The 14,363-nt window shown below is 37.7% G+C and overlaps 1 protein-coding gene across 2 annotated transcripts in view; it reads right to left on the bottom strand.

Annotated features, from left to right (window-relative positions):
- The window catches only part of znf469 (zinc finger protein 469), a 306,945-nt gene that overhangs the window by 134,840 nt on the left and 157,742 nt on the right, over positions 1-14,363 (bottom strand). The window lies entirely within an intron of this gene.

A 14,363-nucleotide genomic window follows, 5' to 3' on the forward strand; every position in this document is an offset into this window, starting at 1 on the left:
TGCTTTTTTGCAAGTTTTCACAGAAATCATGGTGGGCTCTGAAATTGTCATCGTAGGTGTATGTTCACTGTGAGAGACACATAGTCTAAAACCTGTCCTGGTTCTTTAACAATTGAGGCAGGCTTTGTTTGACTGACCTGCGTCTGAGCTGATATGGTTCTATGTTTATTGGCTCTCATATCAATAGGTAGTCATTCTTAATGCTCTATCCCAAGTACCAACACTGGATGATGTTATCTTTTTTTCTGTGGAACTCAGTTGTTTAAATAATAGATAAAACAGGTTAGGAGAGTCCTTATTTACAACTGGTAACTGGAGTTATTTATTTATATTTTATAATCAATCCCCTGAAGTCAACCATAATATGATGGCAAATATTGTTCTGCTGAATCTTATTACTTTGCATATTGGCTCGCTCCTCATAAATCCCAACCATCAGATCTTTACAAGAGGTAAATCCAACATTATTCTGGTCTCCAAGCAATAAAACAGGGGAAGTAAAGGTCAGGAAATACTTAAGTACAGCAGTCCTTTGACTGCTAAAGTAAAAGGATAGGTTTGAGCTAAATCTCTTAAATTATCAATACCCAGGTTTAATGGGTAACTATATAAATCTACATAGATTATGAGTTCAGTTAACTATACATTTTGATTTTAAAGCCTGATCATCTTTTGATATACAATAAGCTTTGAAATTTACATCATTCATGAATTCTCAATTAAATTTAGATCTAGAAGTGACAATTTTAACACATAAATATGATTTGATTTTAACTAAAGAAACTGACTATTTTTCATTGTTAAGGTTGTTGCTTTACCACAAGGTTTATCACTGCCTAAGTCTCAAATTTAATGCTGTATCTAAAAGAAATATTTAACATTTTCCATCAATTAATGGCAGCTTCCATGTTCCTCATCAGGACATGCATCCCTGCATGATGCACATATTTGTTCCTTATTTAGGGTTTGAGTAAATTATTTTGGGTATTCGTTAAGCATTGCCTATCATTACACATAATATGTCCTCTATATGTTTTCTGGCAAACTGTATATGGTAGTTCTTTTGGCTTTCATTCAGCAATTGCATGTTTCATGTTCCAATCCCCCAAACCCAAGATTAGTGGAATGCACAATCACTACCTCTCCTGCCCATAGATTTTCCCATCTACAGTATGCTGTCTATTTCTGCAACTTCCCCAGTGTTGCAATGAAAATTTTCATAATTTGTTTGGCCACTACGCAGGTGTCTTGAATGTGATTGTTTGGACTAGATTTTGATTATGGTCATAAGACAAAAAGGTGCTAGACACAAAATAACTCATTTTTTTTTTAGAAAATTAAATTATAAATCCTCATAATCCTAATGTTAAGATATTTTCATTTTATTTATTTATTTTTGATACTGCTAACCAATGGTTAAGTGTATTTGCAAAAGTCTTATTCCATAGGGGGCTTTTAGAACAAAATTACAATTAAGCAATATTACAATCTGAATTTGCAAGAGCAGTTTGATCAAAAAGGTATTGTATATATTAATATTGCCACTCTGCCCAGTCTTTAATAACAGTTTTAATCCTCTATTAAATGTGTTAGTAACATACTGTTGTTTAAGCCCAGAAAAGGTGGAGGGGGGGTCCACAGTTTGGGTCCTTTACAGAAGAAACTCCACTACCCAAAGCAATGGCAAGTGTTGTGTTTCTCCAAATATAGTATACTTAGTCCTTTTTGAGACTGCAAAAAACATTTGCACAAGGTGCATGATCAGCTGACAAACATTTTTGTACACCACCATCATCGGCTGCCAGGACTTATTCACACATCCATCATTTTGGCAGTGATCACCAACATTTATACCTTACTCACAGTGAGCTACTGGTGTAGAAAGGGGCCTTTAAATGTACAAATCTTCCACCCACCAGTTATTTGTGGTTGTAACATGATAAAATGTGAAAAAGGAACATTATCAACTTAGAAAAGCACCAATTTGATCCTTATTGAAATGATGTGCAACAAACAAGTAGTGCATAAAACCCTTTAGATAAAAAGTCCCAAAATAGGGACCTATGAGCGTTTTGAAAAATATTTAACTTGCAAGCAAATTCCTAATGAGACAGTTTTAGGAGGTTTATATGACATAGGAAAAAAAAGTGTTAAAGGAAACATGTTGAGATATGTCTGCCATCCTTCGTTTCACACTGTATTAAAGCAATGTCTTTCCATTCAGTTGTTACATAGAATGAGAAGCAGTTTGAACAAAGATCAAGTGAGCCACGTATCTGTAACACCCACTTACACACAATGATGAACTGATGAGCTGTGATTGCAGCATAGCGTCACTGCTTAATATGTTTGAACATGGAAACAAAATAAAATGCAAATTACCACAAAGCATTAGCTGTTCCAAAGAACAGTCTGCAGATTAAAAGCATACGTGTGGCCTGAGCCAGAAAAACAATGGGACTGAAGTCAAATCCTCTGTGTGGAGACCAAGATCAGCAAACCACCAGAACAATGAACTGCACCGCAGAATGGATTCTTCGCCACTTGGACAGTAATTGGTTCCGAACCTAACCACAGGTTAAAGAAGAGTGTGACCAAACTCTGATCCAAGTCCCCAAGATGCAATCCTGCTGCTTTGGCTCCAACGTCGTGTCAAGACCCTGAACCAGACAGTGCTTAACTATTTTCAGTTTCTGGAATCCAGTGGAGGACCAAAAAAGAGGGATTATTTTAAACAATATTCTCTGGTCACACTCTTTCTGTGCACTTATCTGCTTTAATACCTTTCTGTATATTATATGTATTTTGAAGATACATTACATATTTACCTTTATTTATTCATATATGTTTTGGGGCTCTTGGAATTGTTACTAGAAACCTTTCATTTTACAATGAAATCAGAGCTTCTCTCCTCTTTTAGAAGATTACCCTAAGCAATAAAATGAACAGTGAAAATTATGTTTGGAAACTAGGGGGGTCAGATTTCCTTCCTGCAATCTCCGAAACAGTTAGTGGTGATTTTGAGAACACTATAAATCTTTGGATAGTTCACATTAATATTAAATGCTAAGAGCATGAAGACTGGTACACTTGAGATGAACTGTTCATGCAGTAAAACTATATTAGGGAGAGGCACAGGGCCAAGAGGACGTCCGGCTGGCAGTAGCAGGGGTGTGTGCTTGGATAAGAATGGACCACAACCCTGGAGTCAGTCCAAGGTATATTAGAAGATTCTGGGTGAAGTCCAAGACAGCTGGGGAGCAGCAGAGTCAAGTTCTACAGTAACCTGGATCTGTACATTCAGGCCATACTGCTGACAGATTTAACAACCATGATCGCCTAAGAAGAATTGTATCTTAAGCTGCAACACATCTGCTACTACATCTAATTCTTAGACCACACAGCTTCATGCATTAACTACTTTAGCATAACCTTTCTTACTTTTGTAATTTCCAATTCTGGCCAAGAATATTTCACCTGATAGTCAGGTGTACATGATTGAGAATTATGCTCTCAGCACTAGTACATTAACTTCAATGACTGGATGAGCCAATTCTACATCTCACTCTCAACTAATAATATTTTTCCATCACAAGCCTTCCAATAACATCAAATGCTGTTTTTTAATCCATCAATATTGAAGCCGACCTAATAATATAAACCATGACAGTAGGCAGTCTCAGCTTCCAATTGCATGGGGGCCAATGACTGAGAAGAGGCAAGAAGTCAGGGAGTGTGCTGGGCCGCTGTAGTGAGGGCAGTACTTGGTGGCACACCTGCCTGCCTGATTAAACCATGGACAATGAGGGCTCTGTTTTTACCTGTCCACCTGTCTGCAAAGTGGAGGCCCCCTCCTGCTCTGTCCTGCAGCCCTGAATTCCTCTGTGCCCCTCCCAAGCCTCTGTTCACCTCAGGAATCACTCCATGTTAATAAGTTCACATTCTTTGGCACGCAGGGACATCTTTAGAGAAAACAGGTATTGCAAAGAAGAAATTACTAATATTTCTATAAGGCCTTGTATTTTCATGTCACTATGTGGTACACACAAATAACCTTTCAGATATCCGTTTTTAATGTGTCAAAGCAAGAGAAATAATAACTTTGCCTGTCAAAAAAACTGAAACTGTCTAAAAATCTAATGAGTTTAGGTAAATGACCAGGCACTGTCTTATATCACAGATCTGATGTTCCTTTTGTCCCTAAATGAGCACTTTGCTCCAAATGTGCAGGTTTACTAGTGGTTCCTAGAATTTCTAAAGGTAGAATAGGAGGCAGATTTTTTAGTTATCAGGCTCCTCTCCTGTGGAACCAACTACTAGTTTTAATCCATGAGGCACACCCCCTGTCTACTTTTAAGGTTAGGCTTCGGTGGTGGGCGGTGCATCTGGTACCCAGGCCTTTAGTGGGCACCCTTCAACTTAATCTACTTCTTAAACCCTTGACGTCTGAAGAGCTTGCCACAGGTTCCTGAATGACTGACACCAAGGAATTGCACATGCATGTTAATACAGGGGGGTTGTGGCATATTTGCAAAGATGGGGTTAATATCACCACTTTCAAGTTTAATGAAATACTGTAAAGCAGCGATAGTAATATTACACCAAATTACCAGATAAAATAGAACATAATGAAAATAAAATATATCACACTCATCAGAGATGCTGATTATTTGTAAACAAAATCCATCCTTCTGTCTTTGTGCAGGAAGTCTTAGTATCTCCATCTAAGTATAAGCTATTTTGGCTAGAAAAACATTTGACAAAAGCTAATCTAAAATACAGATTTTCGCTTGCTTAACTTGGCTTTAAACATTTTGCTTCAACTGACCAATCAGAGGAAAGAAAATGCTGATGTTTGCATGGGCACGCTAGCTGAGGCAGCTTGTGGGGCAGATCTCAAATCTGATTTGTTAAAGAAAATATTTCTCACTAATATTGTGAAGGTAACATCAGCCAGCACTGCTGATTATCATTCTGAAGGCCGTAGGCAGATTTCATTCACATAGCAAAGCAAGGCTGAAATCTGATTTGACAAAAAATATAGCAACCACGTAAATGTAATGGAAGCAACACAGCCAAGAGAAAGGCTAAATTAAGGGGTAAATTAATACACAGCTGTCACCCTGGCATGTACATGTAATTTGCCTACCAAGCAACCAGGTTGGTACTGTAGATGATGTCAAGCTCGGACTACACCTCATCCCGGACCATCTCTGCCACCCAGAGATGTACCCAAGGATCACTTTTTGGACTTGAGCCTAGCTAAATCCAAACTACAACAAACAATGATCAGAAAAAAAAGATCAGAGCTGACTTTCCGTCCATCTAGGAATTGTAAAGGTACAGGGTCAGCGAAAGATTAGCCAACATCCCAGCAGTACCCACATATCATGGACACAAACTGTTCAGTTTCACCTTTAGGTCACCAGTTACAGTGTGCTATTTTTAAAAATAATACAGCTACCAGGAAAAAAAATTCTTTCCCCAGGCTCTCTGTGTTGAAAACAATGAGCACATTCTAGGCCAAGATGTTAGCCACTCTGCTGTGAAACAAACAAAAAAAACAAAAACAAAAACCAGCCTGCCTTTTCTATCTTAAAAAAAAAAGAAAAGGCTGTGTACTGTTTATATATTGTTTTCCTTTTATCCCTTATATCATTCTTTCTATATTACTCATATTGATGTTTAATTTGTGTGTGCAGTGAGCATTTGAAACCAAAATCAAATTCCTTGATTTTGCACTCAAACAATCTTGACAGGTCAAACTTTTTGTAAATCCATTTCTGACATAACAATCATACTATGCTAACATAAAAACTTTAACAGACACGTGGAAAACAACAACATAAAGGATTTACTTTATTGTAAGAGAATCATCTATAAGCAAAAGCAAAAAAGTCATCATTCACTACTGTCATGCAAACAGCTTATCTGCTGTTTTTCAGAGCCAATCGTTGAGTATTCTCTCCATCACATGTTTGGATTACAGCTTGAACTATTCTATAAAGAATGCATACAGTATCAGAGATACTGATGATGAATGATGTGAATGTGACACTAATGGTTTTAGGCATTACAGGAGAAGCTTCAACAAGCATGGGGCTTCTCTGATCTTGAGGACATTTTTGTCCCACATTATATTCTTAATTTGTTTTGGTCACCATTTTACAAGACATATGTTTTATCCTGGACTTTTTAGGTTTATATCAGATGGTTGAAAATTTTATTTGATAATATCAAAAAAGTAGGAGAAAATTTTCTGACAATTTATATGAGAGATAATTCCAAGTTCTTCTTTCTCCCAGGCTAGAGGATTGCATCCAGGGTTTAAGATTTAACTCAGCAATAACTGTCGCTAGCGGTTTTCTTAAATTACCAACTAATCAGCATTTGTGCTAGTCATTACTCCGTCGGTACCTATGTTTAATATAACTGAAGCTGACAACAGCATGCTAAAGTTCACTTCTACTAGATTTAAATAAATGAAAATAGCCCTTGCATACACCTATACCAAGACTACACTAAATCTACAACATCACCAGTCATTATCGAACCACAATAATCATAACATTACAACTGTATCGACAGACAGACATACAGACATACATACAGACAGATGGTTGATTCAAGAACCATTGGAGAACCAGAGCTTTCTCAAGAAACAATTTGCTGGGGACCTTTCACTAGATATAATTTCAGTGCTCCATAACAGTCCAAAAGACTGTGTTAAATTTTGTGGATGCAAAAGAACCAAATGTGGACAGGATATATGCTCTGTATACTTTTGCAAGACTCTGTACTTTGTTTAATTTCATTTAATGATTGGAAACTGGAAATAAGAAGTATGTAAGTTGCTCATCCATAAAAACACATTTTATTAAATTCATTTCTAAATGCTGGACTCTGAAGATTAAAAAAAGATATAATTCAGTGAGAGAAAACCTTTTTGAAAAGAGATTTTTTATAAAGGCATGTATCATTTATTTTGTTAAGCTTATAAAATACTGTGACAGATTATTTAACATGATATGTCTGCACCTCTTTTTAGAGAAGATGCTGTGATATTTTCCATTGAATCTAACAAACACTGGCATGTCAGCTCTAGAAATTTGTCAAAAATAATCTGCCACAATTTTCCAAAACAGCCTGATAAAAAAAAAAAAAAAACTATTTGCAGAGCAACATGGGGAAAGTGTCTTAGGCTGCATTGTTAAGTGCCCACTTGTAAAGAATCCCAGCTGTTTTCTGTCCAACCGCCAACCATATTCATTAGAAAAAGCCTCAAGGGTTCCAACTTCATTTGTTTTATGTGAACTTAATTCCCAATATTCAGGTTATAGTTGCCCAGATTTCAACTACTCCACAAACACACCATTGAAAACTGGCACTGCTGGAAACTTTGCTGTAACCTGCGTTGAGAGGAGGACTGATAAAAGGGGTGCTTATATTCCTACAAATTTTATTAAACTTTCTCAGCATATTTCTTCTTGTCCCCCTCTCCATTACAAACCAGATTCTGGAGAAGAATATTGTCCAGTTTAAGTATGGGGTTTGAAGGTTGGAAGGGTATCTTGGTCCAGAAGCAATAAAATATCCATTAGGAAAACTGAGAACTCATTTTAAGAGCTTATAAATCTGCTTCTGGTCCTGGAAAAAAAAAATGCCTCAGCAGGAGTTTGAAATAATCTTATTGTGCCTATTTCCGCCTGCTTATTTTTTAAATATGTTATTCTTTTTAGACCAATCCTCACAGTATTCCTCAGTTTGAGTACCTAATGTAAGCTACTTTCAATTTTTTTTTAAATTGATTGCATCAAAAGCATGGGGAAAAAAACTGAATACGAAAGTTTTAAAATTAACTTCAAATTCTAAATGTATGTTTGGAAACATGCAAGTTCCAACTATGATTGTGACACTGTCTCTGTTTGTATTTTTAAATAAATAAAATAAATTGAACTTTATTGGAGAAATTAACTCGCTGTATTTAACCAGTGGGCTGCCACTGTGCAGCACCTGGGGAGCAATCAGGGGTTAAGGGTCTTGCTCAGAGACCCAGACTGGAAGTTTGTGGGAGTGGGTAGCAAACTCACAACCTCAAGCCATATTCCCAAACCACTAGGACGCCACTCCCCATATAGGTATTTTGCAATACCCATGTGTCTATAGGCAATGCAAGTTTATTTGTATAGCAGAATTCCCTAAAAAGACAATTCAAGGTTCTTTACATGAATGAAAATAAAACTAGAATAAACATGATAAAAGCAGGAAGTAAAACAAGCTGAAAACAGCTGGACTACCTTGGTTACCAGTTTATCTTTAACAGTCAAAGGCAGTTCTAAACAAATGGGTTTCTAACTTTGATTTAAAAGAAATTTTAGTCTTCTGGGTGTCTGTATCAGATAAGAGGGCATGGGATCTAAATGCTGCTTTTTCATGTTTGGTTCTAGTTCTGAGTGTACAGAGTAGACTTGTTCTAAAAGACCTTAGCAGTCTGGGAGGTTAATACAGGGAAAACAAATCTGTTGTATGGAGGTGCTGATCTATTAGGTGATCTATAGACTACCAGAAGGACTTTAAGGTTTGTTCTCTGATGTACAAGGAGCCAGTGTAAATACTTTAGAACTGGACTGATGAACTTTCTTATCTCTATTGAGCCTGCAACGTTTTGGGTCAACTGCAGCTGTCTGATACAGTTTTTAGACAAATCCTATGAAAACACTGTTGCAGTGATCAGTTCTACAGAAAATATTAATGAGTTTCTTTCTAGATCTTGCTTGGACAATGGTATTTTAATCCTGGAGATGTTCTTCAGGTGATAAAATGTTGACTTACGAACTACTTTTATATCCGTCTGAATGTTCAAGTCTGAGTCCATCAGGACACCAAGATTTCCTCCATTATTAGTGTTTTCTAGCCAGGTCCAAATATTATTACCTCAGTTTTGTTTTGTTTTTTCAGCTGGAGAAAATTATGGCACATCCACATATTGATCTGTTCTATACATCTATGCAATGCTCTGATGGGTTCATAGTAACCTGGTGACATTGTGATGTAAATCTGTGTGTCCTCTGCATAGTTTTGATAACTGATGTTGTTTGTTATAATCTGAGCTGAGGGAGGCATATTGACAGTGAAAGGGAGAGGGCACAAAACGGAGCCTTGAATAATTCCACATTTGATCTTTCTGGTCTCTGATTTAAAGTTCCCTACTGACAAATAAATATCCCTGTCCTTCAAGTAAGATTAAAACCAGTCAAGTTCTGTACCAGTAAGGTCGACCCAGAAGTTCTATTAGAACCAAGTGATCAACAGTCTCAAAAGCAAAACTAAGGTCCAATAATACCGGCACTGTGGTTCTTCCACAGTCTGTTAATATACAGATGTCATTGAACACCTTAATCAGGCCAGTCTCTGTACTACAGTTGGCACAGAAACCTGACTGGAAGACATTAAAGGACTGCTAAATGTTAAGAAGGCATTTAAGTATTGAAAAACAACTTTTTCAATAATCTACTGATGAAGGGGAAGTTTTAAATGGGCCTGTAGTTCTGCTTGACCAATTTGTCCAAGCTTCACCTTTTCAACAGCGATTTGATAACTGCCTGGGGGAAAACAATGACATAAGGTGTTTATAATTTGAATCAAATCTGACTCTAAAGCATGTAAAACCATCTTTAAAAAACTTATGGGTATAACATTAAGACAGCTGGAGGAGGAATTTTAGTAAGAGATTATTGCCAGCTTCATGGTCTTCATTCTTCTCAGATGAACAGATCTGTCCAGCAGAGAGCAGACTCACAGCGATCCTCGTGGACAGGCAGGACGACAGGCTGTGTACCATTCACTTGAGCCTTGTATGAGGTTAAGTAATACTTTAAGTCTAACATATGAAATTATTGATTTTTGGAGCAATATCAGAGGTTTCCATATTTCAGAAAACAAAACGTGATGAGCACACCTCAAAACTGCATGCATCAAAGTAGATTGTCTTTCTCTAGCAGCAGATATACAATAGAATGGGGTATTTTCCTGACAGAGAATCTGATCTATAAAATAAGCTGTTTTTTCTGATAAAATATGTGATATAAAAAGAAAACAAAATATTGTGCATGTTAGGTATCCAGTTTGTGTGGGTTGTTTGTTTGTTTCTTCTCTTTCCACCACCAGGTGGTGCACTGTCCTCGTTGGGCCTCTATGCACACCTGCGGCTCGTTGGTTCATTCCTGGAGGAGTATTTGAGCAGTGGGCTGTCACTACCTCGATGCCAGAGTGTTTGCCATTTTTGGGTGCTCTAGCCAAGCTGAGATTAGCAGAGTCTAACCTGAGCTTTGTTTCTCTGAGTCTTATGCTGTTTTTGTCTTTGCTCTTAAGCAGGAAGCCTTCCTGTGTAACTGGATACCTGGACCTTCTCCCCCTGGAAGGATTTACTAAGTACACACTGAGCAGGGGAAAATCACCACATGATCCATTCAAGTTCCCATTGGAAATCCAAGTGACACTCCGCTCCATTACTCCTCTGGGTTCAACGTATGTCTACCTGTCCGCTCTCCAACGAGTTCCCTCTTCTCTGGTTAGTCCCACACACAAACTGGATTCAAGGATTGACAAAAGCCCCCTCAAACGTGAGTCCCTCTCCAGCATAATTCAAGCCACAGTCTTATTTCCCACGGTCCCTGAACAGATCTCTGTGATCTCCCCTTCAGACTTTCCAGTTCCGGTTCACCAGTTCACTGAGTTCCAGATCCAAACCCTGTTCTCATTACATCCAATAAACCTGTTAAACTGGTGGTTTCTCTTCATGTGGGTCAGATTCCTTAAACCGATCATGACAGTGTAATTTGAAATTCCACCCAATACATAGGACATAAACTGTTGTATAAGGAATTTCAGCTTTGTGTTATGAATAAAAAATGTTGCCCATCCATCTATAGTCTTTAGAAAGGTGGTAGTTTAAATTCCTGACAGTTTTTACTTGTTGCCTATACCAGGGCCTTACAACAGATTTATAAATTGTTAATTTATTTAAATATAAAAATGTTATTTACAAAAATAAAAGATTGTTGCAGTCTGGGGGTTTTCTCCTTCATTTAACCAGTTTTCAGCTGCTTCTCCAGAGATCCTCCTCTAATAATAATTTTTGAAACATAATTTTTGAAACATAACCTCAATCTATAGACTTTGGCTGTCAACAATATGTGGGACAAAGTTCTACATTAGATTTCTTTGCTTGTGAAAGCGGATAATCACTGATGTTCCCAAAAAGTAAAAAAAATACACTAGACTTTGTTTTCAGTGTTTGAAGTTTGAAGACATTTCGCTTCCCATCCAGAAAGCTTTTTCAATTCAAAATGTCAGAAAAAGCATCAAGTTTGAGGCTTTATAGAGTGGACCAAAAACACAGCCAAATTGAAGCGGGTGAACAGGTCCATACCCTTGGGAATGGGCAGTCATTTGGGTTCTTTGTTAGCCCGCAGTACCCAATAGCTGTCTATGTCTCTGAAAGGGGACCGTTATAGGGAATTGTTGGCCTGGCTAAACAGGCGAGGTGCTCTGGTCCCCTGATTGGGCTGGGGGTTGTGATGATAGCGGGAAGGAATCAACTCTATTGCTGCATTATAGGTTTTTCAAAAGTTAAATCATCAATCGATCCATCCATCTGTCCATCAGCAATCATGTCACCTTAATAGTTTGGGTGTCCGGGAATCATAATTTGTCAAAGATGGACGGACAGACAGACAAAATGAAATTGTGTACTTGCTAGGGATGCATGATATGCATGATATAATGCTGTTGGCATCTGTATTAGCTGGTGTTAGTCATTATTTCATATTTTGATATTTTTTAGCCCTTCATAAATAATGCACTAAAATGTATCTATCTAACTATCTCTAATATAAATATCAGTGTTTTGATACTCTTGTATTAGGAAATCTAATAGAAAAGCAATCAATAAATATCTGTTTGGGCACATTTTTTTCAAAAATACAAAAACGTTCTGGTCACGTTACTCTAGGTACATCAACCACCACCCAAGTGTCCCGACCAAATGTTATGACAAAGTTACACACTTGACATGGAGACATCACAGAAAAGAGAAGTTAGCTCAGATAGAGAGAGGCTGAGCAACACCACAGAACATATATGGGTCAGCAGTCAAAACAGGAATTGATATCTCTCAACAACAGCAGCACCTGTCAGGAATCCAGTTTGTGTGGTCTGTTTTTGTGTTTCCTTTTCTCCTCCACCAGGTGGTGCCCCGTCCTCATTGTGCCTCCCTGCACACCTGCAGCTCGTTGCCTCTTTACCTGAGGACCCTTAAGCTGCTGACTGCCACTACCTCGACACCAGAGTGTTTGTCAGTTTGGGGTACTCTAGCCATGCTTAGTTTAGCAGAGTCTAACCTGAGTTTTTGTTTTGGCCAGTTTTGGGTACTCTAGCCAAGCTGAATTTTGCTGAGTCAAACTGAGTTTTTGTCTACCTGAGTTTTATCTGAGTTTTAACCTTGCTGTTTTTGTCTTTGCCTCTTGGCAGGAAGTCATCCTGCAAACTGGATGTTTTGAACCTTCTCCCCCCTGGAAGGATTCTCTGAGCACCAAACTGAGCTGAGGATTCAAGTTTGTGGTTTGGATCAACTTTTCCCCTCAAGGATTGTTTTGGGCTTCTCACTGAGCAGGGGATTCATCTCCACAATAACCTGTTCAAGTACCGCAGGAAAACTAAGTGGCAGTCAGCTTCTCCGTTCATCAAGGAACAACCCCAATCTGGGTAAACCCTGTCCGCCCTCCAACAAACAAGTCATTCACTGGAACAACCCACACCGACTGGATTCATAAGAGACACCTTTTTCTGGAAACGTGAGTCTGCAACCTTAATTCCCTTCTTCAATCAAGAAAACACAAATTTCCAACTGAACCTGAACTAACATCAGTGTCTTCCCTTCACTTTCCAGTTCCGGTTGAACAGTATTCAGAGCAGCACTGTACTCCTCTCTACTTGCTCTAAATAAAACCTGTTAAACTTTCCCCTGGTCTCTTTGTTTTGGTTTTCTGCATTTGGGTCAGATCTTTAGTAAAATCATGACAGCACACTGATCATGTAAAGTAATAAGATCTGGTTTCTTGTTTTTTTAGATTACCGGGTTCATCTTTGGAGTGAAGAGATAGTGGAGACTCAAAACATTTGAAAAATGTAGCGACAGAGAGATTGAAAATGTAACTGAAAGTATCAGCTAATTATGTGGCGCACAACCTGAAGGCCAGTCCAGGGCAGTTTCTCTGTCTATTGCTTGTGGGGGTAAAGCCTTCTCTATATTTCACACATTCCTGATGATGTCATAGGCAGTATGTTGTGACACCCCTCATTACATTTTACTGCAGTTTCAATGCTACAGCTCAGATTTTACAGCTCAGTAGAAGTGTAAAACCCAAATACCAAAAAGGTTGTCCACCTTTGCTTTTGGTTTTTCCAATGAGATTCTTATGTCAGATACCCTTGATTCAGGCATATGTAGAGAACTTGTATATTATGTTTTTTTTCAGTTTAAATTGGCATTTCCTATATTCCTGGCATTACCAAATCAACCAGGGATTATGGTTTGTATTGTGGACGCTATAGAGTCACACAGTATCTTATGCAGCCGCTCACATGTTAAACATATGTCTCAAAGTTCATGATGGTGTATGCCTGTGTGGATACATATTTAAACAGATTTCATATTGCATGTGTGAAACATTCCTGTGTTATATTTTCAATTTCAGCAGGGCCAGAAGTTATTGTATGCAGTTTACTACTCTGCAAACAATAATTACAAAGACAAAAATATAGTACAATGGTTTGCATACAGTGATTTAAAATGTTAGGTACAGTGTTTGACACGCTGCCACTGCAGCTCTGTTCTTCTTTTTCTCGATATTCAAATAAGAAAAGAAGGTTTATTTATGCCCAGTAATTAAACTTTGAAAAACAACATTCCTGGTTGTTCCAAAAAAACAAAATTCTGTAAAATACACTAAGTCACTAAATTGTCTGATGGGAGGTTTGGCTTGATACAGAAATGAGTCACATAAGGTCTCAGTAGGGAGGTCTATGGGTTTTGGAAAAAGATCATGCTGCTAAAGTTGATCTGCTAAAGTTATTCAAAGCACAGGAATGTTGATGATTCACTATTTTTTGTTAAGAACTTCTTCAATTGTATTTGTTTATTCACAATTTACTAATGTCCTGTGTTGTCTACTTTAGTATGAGTATTTAATGTCTACTGGTTGTAAAATTAGCTGTGTTTTAAAAAACTGCAAAATGAACAAAAGTGTAAATGTTTATACATACGTAGTGTCTTTTCACAATATTATGTGATACAAAAGATA

Source organism: Cyprinodon variegatus, unplaced genomic scaffold (assembly GCF_000732505.1).
Source record: "Cyprinodon variegatus isolate N-32 unplaced genomic scaffold, C_variegatus-1.0 Scaffold35, whole genome shotgun sequence".
Classification (NCBI taxonomy): domain Eukaryota; kingdom Metazoa; phylum Chordata; class Actinopteri; order Cyprinodontiformes; family Cyprinodontidae; genus Cyprinodon; species Cyprinodon variegatus.